Below are 12,735 nucleotides of genomic sequence, written 5' to 3' on the forward strand. Positions count from 1 at the left end.
TATTTTGTTAACCATGATGTTCACTATATATTTTTTTAACTGTACATGTTTTGATTCCAGAATTTAAGTATAGCCTCACTTTGCTGATTAGAATCTTTGGAACAACCATAGATTGATATCTGAAATTAAGACCCTTTCTCAAAGCAATTGTTTATACTTCATTGTTCTGCAAATGTTACAGAACAAATTAAACAATGGTGGAGGGAATGAGCTTTGTTAAAATATCTTGACAAGACAATAAAGTGAAGCTGCACTGTTTTATATTCGAGAAAGTGCCGAGGCTAAAATGCATCCTGCATGTAATGTTCTTACAGCACAATATAGGAGGCTATTTGATTATCACTCGCTCATCTTTGACAGAGCATCATAGGCTAGATTTTCCATTTTTTCCAAGACACTGAGAGAATGCACATTTTAATGATCCACTACAAAATCACATGATCTTGAAACATGCATTTCCTGAAAATGCAATTTAGTTAGCGGTAATGAAAACTGATCGCCAATCACAATATAAAGGATGATCTGGGCATGATATCATTGCTGCTGTGAAACCTTGCTATACGTAAAGTGGCTGCTGCGTTTTCTGCATTACAACAGTGACTACACGTTAAATATAAAAGTAGCTGTAAAGCACTTTGGGATGTCCTGAGGTTGTGAAAGATATTATAGAAATGCAAATTCTTTCTTCTTCTCATGATCCTTTAACACTAAAACATGACTGCAGCAAATGTCCAGTTTGTTAATCCAACTAATATTTTCTGTAACAGTGGGAGGGTAGGAGACATGTTGTCAACTCAGTGTCATGCCTCAATAAATGAAAGAAAGACTTGGATTTATATAGCACCTTTCACGACCACTGGATGTCTCAAAGCGCTTTACAGCCAATTAAGTACTTTTGTAATGTGGGAAACGTGGCAGTCAACTTGAGCACAGCAAACTTCCACAAATAGCAATGTGATAATGACCAGTTAAGCTGATTTTTTTTTTTGTTATGTTGATTGAGGGATAAATATTGGCCAGGGCACCAGGGATAACTCCCCTGCTCTTCTTCAAAATAGTGCCATGTGATCTTTTAGATCTACCTGAGAGGGCAGAGGGGGCCTCGGTTTAACGTCTCATCCGAAAGACGGCACCTCCGACAGTGCAGCACTCTCTCGGGATTGCACTAGAGTGTCAGCCTAGATTTAAATGCACGAGTTCCATAGAAAATAAGCTTCATTGCCAGTTCTGAGCAAGCTGATTCCATTATCCATGCACGTTCATTGTTTGAGAAGTATACATGTACCGAGACTGTAATGTTTTGTGGGACTCCAAATAGCAAAATCCGGATTGGGGAGGGAGGGGGAATCTGATCTTGAAATTTGAAGTCTGAATTAATCCGATTGCAGACTGTGGGGATCTGCTAGGATAAATAATAATCCTTCTTTATTAGCACTTAACAGTGCTGTAGCCATTGTTAAAGAACTCTCAAAAGTTCACTAGGAGATGGAAGTGAAACTTGATAAGTGTAACCCTTTTCAATAATTGCAGCACTAGAATATTTGATATCAATGGCTTAAATCTGGGGGAACGGGACTCACTAACATTCATTTAATTACACTCCGTTTTCACAGATATTATTTCTCTTACTGTGATCCCAGTGACAAATATACATGTTTTAATTTTATTTTTAAATTTGTTTATATTACTTTCAGTCAGGATTTATCAGAGGGTGGAAGTTTGAGATTAAATAATGTGACTGACTATAGTATAGTACTGAAGTTTAACTGCATTTGGTTATGTATCTAATTTATTCTGCATATTGTATTCTCCAAATCAGATTTTTATGAGTTTAAGTTGTAAATCTATTTTGCCACTGATACATAGAATTACACAGTCCTTACAGCACACTTTATGCTCCACACGAGCCTCCTCCCACCCTACTTCAACTAACCCTATCAGCATATCCTTCTATTCCATTCTCCCTCATGTACTTCTCTAGTTTCCCCTTAAATGCAGTTATTCTATTCAGCTCAATCACTCCTTGTGGTAGCAATTTTCACATTCCAACTGCTCTTGGGGTATAGAAGCTTCTCCTGAATTCCTATTGGATTTATTATTGATTATCTTATGTTTATTGACTGACAGACTATCTTATATAATCATATATATATATACAATACTTGCCTTGATTTGACTGAAATGACCTGTAATATTGGGGCATTCTGTGCACATTCTGTGCACATTCACAGGACAAACTGTTCACCAAATTTACAGTTCCCGGGACAAGCTTTCCTCTCTGTTACGGATTCTCGTGGGTTATTTGCACTTTCCCAACTCAGTACCTATTAAACACACTGAGGCTGGCAGTCCTCACAGTGTCTGTTCCCCAGATTCAGGGTAGGAGCCAATTATAGTTGTGGCCATCTGGTTTTAAATTATTCTATTGTTTGCACATAGAAATGTTCACGTACGAAAGTACATTCTCAATACATATTAACCTTTGTGTTGTAGAGACTGACACCTATGGCCCTTATATTAAGGCCTCTGAAGTGACCTGGCAAGCCAATCAGTTGTCTTCAGGGCAACTAAGGATGGAATCAATTAAAAACAAATTCAAGAAGTAAGAAGAATAACACAGCTCACAAAGAAGACGCAGGCAGATAACAGTAACTGTGCAGAGATTAGGCAAGCTGGGATATAAGCAGAAAATGCTGAAAATACTCAGCAGGTCAAGCAGCGTCTGTGGAGAGAGAGACAAGTATCTGTTCTCTCTCCACAGATGCTGCCTGACCTGCTGAGCATTTCCAGCATTTTCACTTTATATTTCAGATTTCCAGCATCCGCAGTATTTTGCCTTGTGTCATTAGAGCAGAGAAGATTTAGGGGAGATTTAATAGAGGTGTTCAAAATTATGAGAGGTTTTGATAAACGCACTGCCTGAAACGGTGGTGGAAGCAGATTCAACAGTAACTTTCAAAAGGAAGTTGGATATATACTTGAAAAGGGATAACATTTACAGGGCTATGTGGAAAGAGCAGGGGAGTGAGACTAATTTGATAGGTCTTTCAGAGAGCCAGCGCAGACATGATGGGCTGAACGGCCTCCTTCTGTGCTGTATCATTAAAAAAAAAGAAAAAAACGCTGATTGGCTGATTCAAGTTATACCTCCAGTTGGTCAGTCGCAGAATGCCTTTGGCACAGAGAATGCCACAGTCAGATCTTCTCAGCTGGATGAAGCTGCAGACAAACTGCACTCAGGGGAAGATGGGGAGAAATAAAAGGTCAGTTTTAAAATGGATACTGTAACTTCAAACCGCATTCTAAAAATATCCGATTGGAACAGCGGTGCAGTTTTATCATTTCAAACTTAACAAAATGGACCTTATAAAGATTTTTTTTTAATTGCTTTCCTTAACATATCTCGGCATCTGAGAATAATACTTTAACAAAAGCTAGCGGGAAGAAACAAAGGACACAGCAGATAACTGTGCAGTGTGGTACAGCTTTGGAATCAACTTCCCAACAGACCTTCCCTTTTTATGTGTGTGGTACAAAGCATTTTTTGTCCTTCAATACAGTTTGCACATCATGTGGGAACATCATAATGCAGACATCAGCACAGTGCAACATCAATACATACTGTACATTGCACATCACTTTTTCAATTAGCCCCCATTTATAATGCAATGAAGATGTTTCCACAATGCATTGCAGTTGCCCATGTTCTGAATTCAGCCCATTTACATTGTTGGCTGTATTTAAAGACTGGAGACAATGTAGGATTTGTACATGAGCCATTGCTCAAAACTCGCATTTGCGTCTGACTGCAAACCTTTGCATATGGCGGAGGAAAGTCCATTCAGGCTAGTAATATGAAAATTGCATAGCTGGCTGTTACGTGCAAGTCTGGAGCTGACCTTTAACCCAGTCAGTACCAGATACTGGTAGTACGTTACCCCTTGAAACATGGCACAAAATGACCCTGAGCTTGTCTTTCTCAGCTTGCTGACGAGGGTGAGTGTATAACTGGTGTGTGTTGGGTAGAGTTAGCTAGCTCCTATTGGATTGTGACAAATTTAAATCAACTTTGTTATTTAAATCGAAGCCCTAGTCCAGCCCATCTAGTGGGATCGAAGTGATCTAACAATTTGTTTATCATTTACAAAGGCTCGTTTCAGTAGTGACCCACCGCACCCAGCAGGAAAACTAAACGTTATTCAGCTTCTGCTGAACACCTGCTGAACATGCCATCAGCTTTTTAAAAATATATTTTCTTGCCAATTTTTCTCCCCTTTTTTCTTGCTAGGGAACGCTTCCAAATGCATCAGTCACCAGTGGCCAAGTGGCCATTGTTCATGTGTGAAGATTGACAATGAATGTAGGTAGGCTATTTTATCACACAAGCTGCTCAGTATCATGGCTGAGCCTGGTTCTATCCTCAGCCAACTTCTACACACATACACTTCAGCAGTGGGAACCTTAACCAATCTTTCTCTTTCCAACTAAACCTGCTGACACTCGCCATTCTGACTCAAACGCGACGAATGGCCATTTGGACAGAGTTTCTGGCACCTGTGGAATGAGATGACAGAAAAGAGGTCTTCAGGAGCAGAGGGAAGTGGAGGAAATTTGCAAACATAGAAACATAGAAAATAGGTGCAGGAGTAGGCCATTCGGCCCTTCGAGCCTGCACCGCCATTCAATGAGTTCATGGCTGAACATGCAACTTCAATACCCCATTCCTGCTTTCTCGCCATACCCCTTGATCCCCTCAGTAGTAAGGACTACATCTAACTCCTTTTTGAATATATTTAGTGAATTGGCCTCAACAACTTTCTGTGGTAGAGAATTCCACAGGTTCACCACTCTCTGGGTGAAGAAGTTTCTCCTCATCTCGGTCCTAAATGGCTTACCCCTTATCCTTAGACTGTGAACCCTGGTTCTGGACTTCCCCAACATTGGGAACATTCTTCCTGCATCTAACCTGTCTAAACCCGTCAAAATTTTAAATGTTTCTATGAGATCCCCTCTCATTCTTCTGAACTCCAGTGAATACAAGCCCAGTTGATCCAGTCTTTCTTGATATGTCAGTCCCGCTATCCTGGGAATCAGTCTGGTGAACCTTTGCTGCACTCCCTCAATAGCAAGAATGTCCTTCCTCAAGTTAGGAGACCAAAACTGTACACAATACTCCAGGTGTGGCCTCACCAAGGCCCTGTACAACTGTAGTAACACCTCCCTGCCCCTGTACTCAAATTCCCTCGCTATGAAGGCCAACATGCCATTTGCTTTCTTAACCGCCTGCTGTACCTGCATGCCAACCTTCAATGACTGATGTACCATGACACCCAGGTCTCGTTGCACCTCCACTTTTTTTTTTGAAGAAATGAAGTCATCATTATAAGAAAATTATTGAAGTTTTGCAGAAAAATTAAGCTATTGAGTATAAAACTGTTGAAGGGGCCGAAATTGGTCAAAGCCAATGGTCCGCCCATTTTTCAGCTGTATGCCGGTGGTGTTGTTTCATACCGCCGGGTACCGCTGGCGTGGAGGGTATGCGATTTTCATCAGTTTTTTCTCGGCGGTATGCCGAGCGGAGTGCAGCCAGCAGTGTACGGGCGGTGAGTCCTTTTCTTTCGGGAATCTTCGGGTCCCGAGTTCTGCGCATGCTGCTGCAAAGCTCTGCCCCCGAGAGACACAGACCAGAATCCAGAGACTGCCGGCCTGAAAGCGCTGTGCAGGTATGTTGGGGGGCGGGGGGGGGGGGGGATCACTGCTGTGAGGGGAGATACCTGTGGAGAGAGGTCACTGCTTGGGGGAGATCGCTGCTTGGAGGTGGGGGAGAAGAGATCACTGTGTGGCGGGGGGGGTGGGGGGAAGACTGGGGGGGGTAGGAGAGACTGGGGGTGTGAGAGATTTTTAAAAAATTGCAGGTAAAGCTGCATACCGCCAACAGAAGATCGACTTAAGCCACCTTTTCCAAGGTGGTCTGCAGGGTCGGCAGTATGTCAGTGGTAAGTGATGAATTTTGCAATTTTCGGCGCTATGTCGGTGGTGTGCATGGGCGGACGGTATGCATACCGCCCGGCGGTATATCGCTGATGAATTTTCTGCCGGGCGGTATGTAGGTATTTTTCCATTAATTTCACTATTTCAGATGGTATGTCGTCAGTCCATGGGCGGTATGTGACGGTATGTCCACCAATTTCGAGCCCTTGGTACGTTCATGTACATGGATTTTCAAATAGTTATAAGTATTTAAGCAGCTCTAACCTTTGTCTGATATATAAGAGCAGAGCAGACTAAGTAGCTCTCTTGCATTTGCCATTGTTTATTTCTATATTCCATAATATAATTTTATATGGAGGTGATTATACTTTGGTCAGTTGTTGTGCCTGGATTGGCTGTAAGTGGGCAGGCACAAGCTGTTGATGCCCTGCACATCTGGAGGTGTTATTCAGCTAAATTAATTTGGTTCATCCTTGTGATGTATCCTCCTAGTTAATTGAGCAATAGCCTGTTCACTGGAAATTCAGTACATGTCAGAAATGTTCAGATAAAAATTGGTCATTGTGACATTTGTACCTGGTAAAAAGATTCAGATAGAACCCTTTATATCTTGTCTGATATGCTAAGAAGATATAGATAACCAAATTGTGATTTTTATTAAAATATTTATATAATTGGTGCTTAAATTGATTAGTTTATCTGTGAAACTTTAGTATGGCCCAGGAGAGAGATTGTGGGAAATGGAAAGTAGTGGATACTTTTCTAAGTTTGTTGATGGTATTGGTCTAACATACATGAAATAAGAACATAAGAAATAGGAGCAGGAGTAGGCCACATGGCCTCTCAAGCCTACTCTGCCATTCAATATCATCATCATCATAGGCGGTCCCTTGACCGAGGATGACTTGCTTCCACACCAAAAGGAATGAGTTTGCAGATGTTTCAATGAAGGACCCGACATTCCAGTCCTGAACTCGAGGGGTGGAAGATGCCTGTGCGCATAAAAGAGCTGGAGCAAGCCACTACAACTTCCAGCGCGAGCCGCTCCAAGTGAGCGACGGCTTCGAGGTGGGCGACTGGATGACGTCATCAAAACCCAGGTTGCCATTTGTAGCATAGGCAGGAACATCGGTGGGGCCCAGGTACAGCAGAGGAGCGGAAAGGTCGGGGCGGATGAGCGGCGAGAGATTATGGCGAAGGTGCGACGAATGATTGAGGTGGAGAAGCGGCGAGAGAGCGAGGCAGAAATGCCATTCAATAAGATCATGGCTAATCATCGACCTCAACTCCACTTTCCCGCCCGATCTGCATATCCCCTGATTAACCTAGACTCCAAAAATCTTTCTATCTCAGCCTTGAATATATTCAGAGACTCAGCATCCACAGACCATAGGGCAGAGAATTCCAAAGATTCACAACCCTCTGAGTGATGACATTCCTCCCCATCTCTGTGTTAAATGGCCTATCCCTTGAAATCTGGAATGTCAGATTTGTTTTGGCAACTTCATTCAATTTACATGATGGCTGACATGAAGACACATGACCTTCAGCTGTGCTTCCCCCATGTTTCACTACATTGTGCCTTAAACCTCACAATATCTGATTCCATTAAACCCCCATCATGTCTTTAGCCATCAGAGGCATATTTCTGCTGTCAGCTAACTGTACAATTTTGAGGAATTGGAGGACAGATTTGTGGGGAGTTTCATAATTTATACGTATCAATTACAAAAAATCTCTTTAGCCTGCTGTTTCTGGAAATACTGCACCGTAAACATTATACAAGGCTTGGAATCCTTTATTCAAATAACAATGGAATAGAAGAAAGAACCATTATTCAACTTTTTTTTAACATATGGAAAGGAAGACTTGCATTTATATAGCACCTTTCACGACCTCAGGACATCTCAAAGTGTTTTACAGCCACTGAAGTACTTTTGAAGTGTAGTCACAGTTGTAATGTAAGAAACACGGTGGCCAATTTGCACACAGCAAGCTCCCACAAACAGCAGTGAAATAAATGACCAGACAATCTGTTTTAGTGAAGTTAATTGAGGGATAAAAGTTGGCCGGGACACAGGGAGAGCTCTCCTGCTCTTCTTCATATAGTTGCTGCAATAGTGGATTTTTTAAAGTTTTCGTTCCTTCCCATGATGAATGAGAGACACTTGAAGGTATAGATGGAAAACATAAACCTCCACTGAAAGTTGCCCTGTTTTTGTAAGTGCACCGTTGACCACGATTTACCCGTTATACATTTTAAAGGCCCAGGAGAGCCATTTTGAATCCTGCCTGTTGAGCTTCATTTCCTCTTTCAATGCTGATGTGTTTTTCCTAAGGGGAGGGAAACAAGAAATAAAAGAGTGCAAAAAATTCTGATTAAGATCAATGAAGTTCAACACAGATAAATGTGAGGTATTACATGTATAGTAGGAAGAATAGGGGGGTCACTTATTACTTGGAGGATGCGAGCAAAGGGATCTCGGAGTACAAATACACAAATCACTAAATGTTGCGACACTGGTTAACAAGGCCATAAAAAAAATAAGCATTAGGTTGATTTCTAGAGGTACATAATTGAAAAGTAGGGAAGTTATGCTAAACCTGTATCGAACCTCGGTTAGACCACACTTAGAGTACTGCGTACAGTCCTGGTCACCATATTATAAAAAGGATATAGAGGCACTGGAAAGGGTGCAGAGAAGATTTACAAGGATGATACCAGAAATGCGAGGGTTTACATATCAGAAAAGGATGAACAGGCTGGGTCTCTTTTCTCTTGAAAAAAATGGCTGAGGGGGTGACCTAATAGAGGTCTTTAAAATTATGAAAGGTTTTGATAGAGTGGATACAGAGAGAATATTTCCACGTAGTGAAGAGCATAACTAGAGGCCATCAATATAAGATTGTCACCAAGAAATCCAATAGGGAATTCAGAAGAAACTTCATTACCCAAAGAGTGGTGATAATATGGAACTCGCTACTACAGAGAGTGGTTGAAAAGAATAATATAGATGCATTTAAGAGGCGGCTAGACAAGCATATGAGGGAGAAGGGAATAGAGGGTTATGCTGATAGATTTACATGAGGAAAGATGGAAGGAGGCTCGAGTGGAGCATGGACTGCTTGGTCCGAATGTGCCATATATCCTATGTAATCCTATGTAAACTGTGTTGTAACCAGGAATTATAAAGATTAAAGCCTGCAGCTTTGAATACTAGGGATCATATTGAAAGTAATGCGTTGCTTTCTATGCAATGCTATCTGCAACATACAATGAATTCTCCTCCGGCCATGCTACTTTTACATTGAAGGAGCAGCTTAACGTTCCATGTTGGTGTTAAAATGAACAGACAGGTTTAGTTTGGCCATCCACCAAAGTCTAATTTGGATTGGAGTCTACTAAGTGTAAAGGAGGATAGCGTTTCCATGAGAACTAAATTAATTATAGACTCAAATCTGATGAGATGCGCCCAGAAGAACTATGCTAGCAGAACAAGATGTGAGCATTGTAAGTCGTTGGGTTTATTGTTCACACTGAAGCAAAACTGCCTTTTCAATATCATCAGCTGGTCATCTTAAATAAAATGTGGGTGAATTTACCAGGATATCTGATAAATAGATTACCATATTAAAATTGTAATAAAACATTATTAATTGGTTCAATTGGGCAATTTTGAAATAAGGGTGATAAAATATATTATGCTTCATTATGTGCTTCAATGTACTTTACATTCCTGCTGCCATTTCCCCAAATAGACGTGTCCAAATCAACACAATATGCTCCATAGATGGTATCAACACCGCTTCTTGGCCAATCAACGGGACATCTTTGAGCGAGAAGAGAAGACAGAGAATGTACTCTTAATTTTTCTTACCTCTCCAGACAGATGGGTCTTACTTCCCCAGGTAGACGGGCCTCACCTGCACATGGTATGATCTTACCTGCCCAGATAGACAGGTCTTGCCTCTGCAGATAGCCAAGACTCATTGAAGCTAATAAAACATGAGTTCAAGTGTGCCTGTTTAATGAGGCTGAGATTTGAGCTTGATTCTTTCATTGGTAGTCCATTCATCCAGCACAGAACAACACCTTACCGTTACACTGATTCAATTAGGCTTAGACCTCCAAACCAGGTGGGTAGATTTGGCGCTGCTCTCCCAGTTTTATCTGTAATGTTATTTGCTGCAGATATGCCCTCACAAGTATAAACAAAAAATCTAAATCTGTTGAGATTAAAATGTAGCAACCGATACCACAAACAGATGGGGGCAAGTGGCAGTGGGCAGCAATAAACCAGAGACGAATCGAGCTAATGAAATGGGGGTTGTAAAAATAGATTGGTTCATGAGTATTAACGTAAAACTATCCCTTGAAGTGGGTCTCGTTTGCATTGGCACCAATTCAACAGTTATAAACTGAACTAAATACATTGTTTTCTGAGATTATATTTGAGGCAATTTTGGGTTTCATCCAGTTTCCAAAATAGAGTGCAGTCCTGCTGTTAGCCAGACTCGGTGAGATTTGCAAGACCACATGCTTCAAGGGAATGCAATCCGAACCTACGCACAGGTCAGATAGAGTCAGAGAGGCCTCGGTGATACTGATTTACTCCCTACAAAATCGAACCAGACTTCAGGTAGGCAGAAGCATGTGGTTGGAATATGCTCAACCTAACCATCAAAACAGTGAGGCTGGCAAGGTTACAGGAACATCACTCTGTCTACTTTTAATTTAAAAGGAGGACGGGAAGGCAGGTGACTAAAAAAAAGAGTTTCATTTCCCCGAGAGAAGCATCATAGAAAGTATGTGCCGGTTAGTTCCTCTAAAGGCCCTAGAATTATTCAAAAGAACTCGAGGAACAATTTCTCGCAGGAATTTCTTGCCTGGATTCCACTTAACCCAAATTCAATGGGAAATGCTGGGATGGCACCTTTTAACTTTTCAGAGCCAAATCAGCTTAGTACCGATGGCAAATCAGTGATGTGCCAATGCATGGTTCTATTGGTTGACATTCTCCATTGGAAGCTGCCAGCACCATAAGAGGACACAGTACTTTTCCACATGGCAGTGTCTCCCCAAAGTGCAAACTATCATAGATGCCATACATGTGACCATCTAGACCACAACTGTAAATCCCATTGCCTTGAAGGACAGGAACGGGTTCCATTATGTTAAGGTGCATTGACAGAAGAGGACAATAAGACCGAAGATAAACTAGTTGAACCCCAGTCGCAGCCAAAACAAATCCTATGTAGAATCTAATCAACATATTTGGCTAAGTGGTTGATCCACCCACTCACACAACCAATGTTGTCGTCACACGCACAGTGCCATGTCCCAATGCACCCCACAACTGGCCCTACACTACCCCAAATACCATGAATAGCCATCCTTTAATCTGCTGTGACTTTATTCTGCACCATTAGAAGTGAATTTTCTGGGCAAAGTTGAAATTAAGTGTAAGCAATTTATTATTCTACAATTCATCAGTGTCTGTGCTATTAAAGGTCTGGTCATTCCCCTTTGATAACATTGTTTAGTGCATGTCTTTTAGTGCCTCCTTCCAGATCCTTTCCCAGTGGGAGACATTGTGAGGTAGCTGGCTTCTGGGTTTCAATGGAGCCTATTGGGATTGGGGTGGTCCAGTAGCTCCCTGCAACTAATGCTAAGGTGCCTGGCTGTTGGGTTGATTTGGCTTTGTCCTGATGCACAGCAGCTTAAATTTATATAATGCCTTTAACGTAGTAAAAGGTCCCACAGTGCTTCACAGGAACATAATCAAACAAAAGTTGACATCGAGCCAAATAAGGAGATATTAGGACAGGTGAAGCCTGGTTCGATTTTGCAGGGAGTAACTCAGTATCACTGTGGCCTCTGAGACTCTATCTGACCTGTGTGTAGGTTAGGATAGCATTACCTCTTTAATCAAAATAGGTTTTAAAGCGGGTCTTAAAAGAGAAAAGGTGGAGAGGGAATTCCAGAGGTTAGGGCCTAGCCAGCTGAAGGCCTGGTCGCCAATGGTGGAGTGAAAGAGATGGCCAGGATGTGGGAGTTCTCGGAGGATTGCAGGCAATGTTCCCCGTAACTTTTTTGAGGGGCCGCATGGCCCCTTTAACGGGCTGCGTGGCCCATTCAAAAGTCCGTGCATGCGTTTTTTTTCCAATTTAAAAGCCAGCTCACCGGCTTTGCAGGACCTCCAGAGCATTGAGCACAGAATAAAGGGAACATTGATTGCCGGGCTGGAGGAGGTTACAGAAATAGGGAGGGGCGAGACCACAGAGGGATTTGAACACGAGGAAGAGAATTTTAAAATGAAGGCATTTGGTGACCAGAAGCCAATGTGGGTCATCAAGCACGGGGATGATAGGTGAACCGGACTTGGTGTGAGTTAGGGCGGTACAGTTTTGGATGAACTTGAATTTATGGAGGTTTGCGTGCGCATTTTGGCTGCCGCTCCAGACCCAAGCCATTCACTTCTATTTTCACTTCTTTCTCCCCCTTTTTCTTTTCTCTCCATCCCTCCCTGACCAGTCTCTCCTGTCATCATACCGTCTTTCATCTCTCCACTCTCGGATACTCTGCCCTCCCAAATCCCTACCCCAATCCTTCATTTCTCTTTGACCTTCCCATTCTCCTGCCACCGGCCTAGGCTTGACTCCCTCTTAGATAAAGTCCCTTGCATTTTGTGATTATATATCAATGATTTAGACTTGAATGTAGGGGGTATGATTAAGAAGTTT

This window comes from Pristiophorus japonicus, chromosome 16 (assembly GCF_044704955.1).
Source record: "Pristiophorus japonicus isolate sPriJap1 chromosome 16, sPriJap1.hap1, whole genome shotgun sequence".
Classification (NCBI taxonomy): Eukaryota; Metazoa; Chordata; class Chondrichthyes; family Pristiophoridae; genus Pristiophorus; species Pristiophorus japonicus.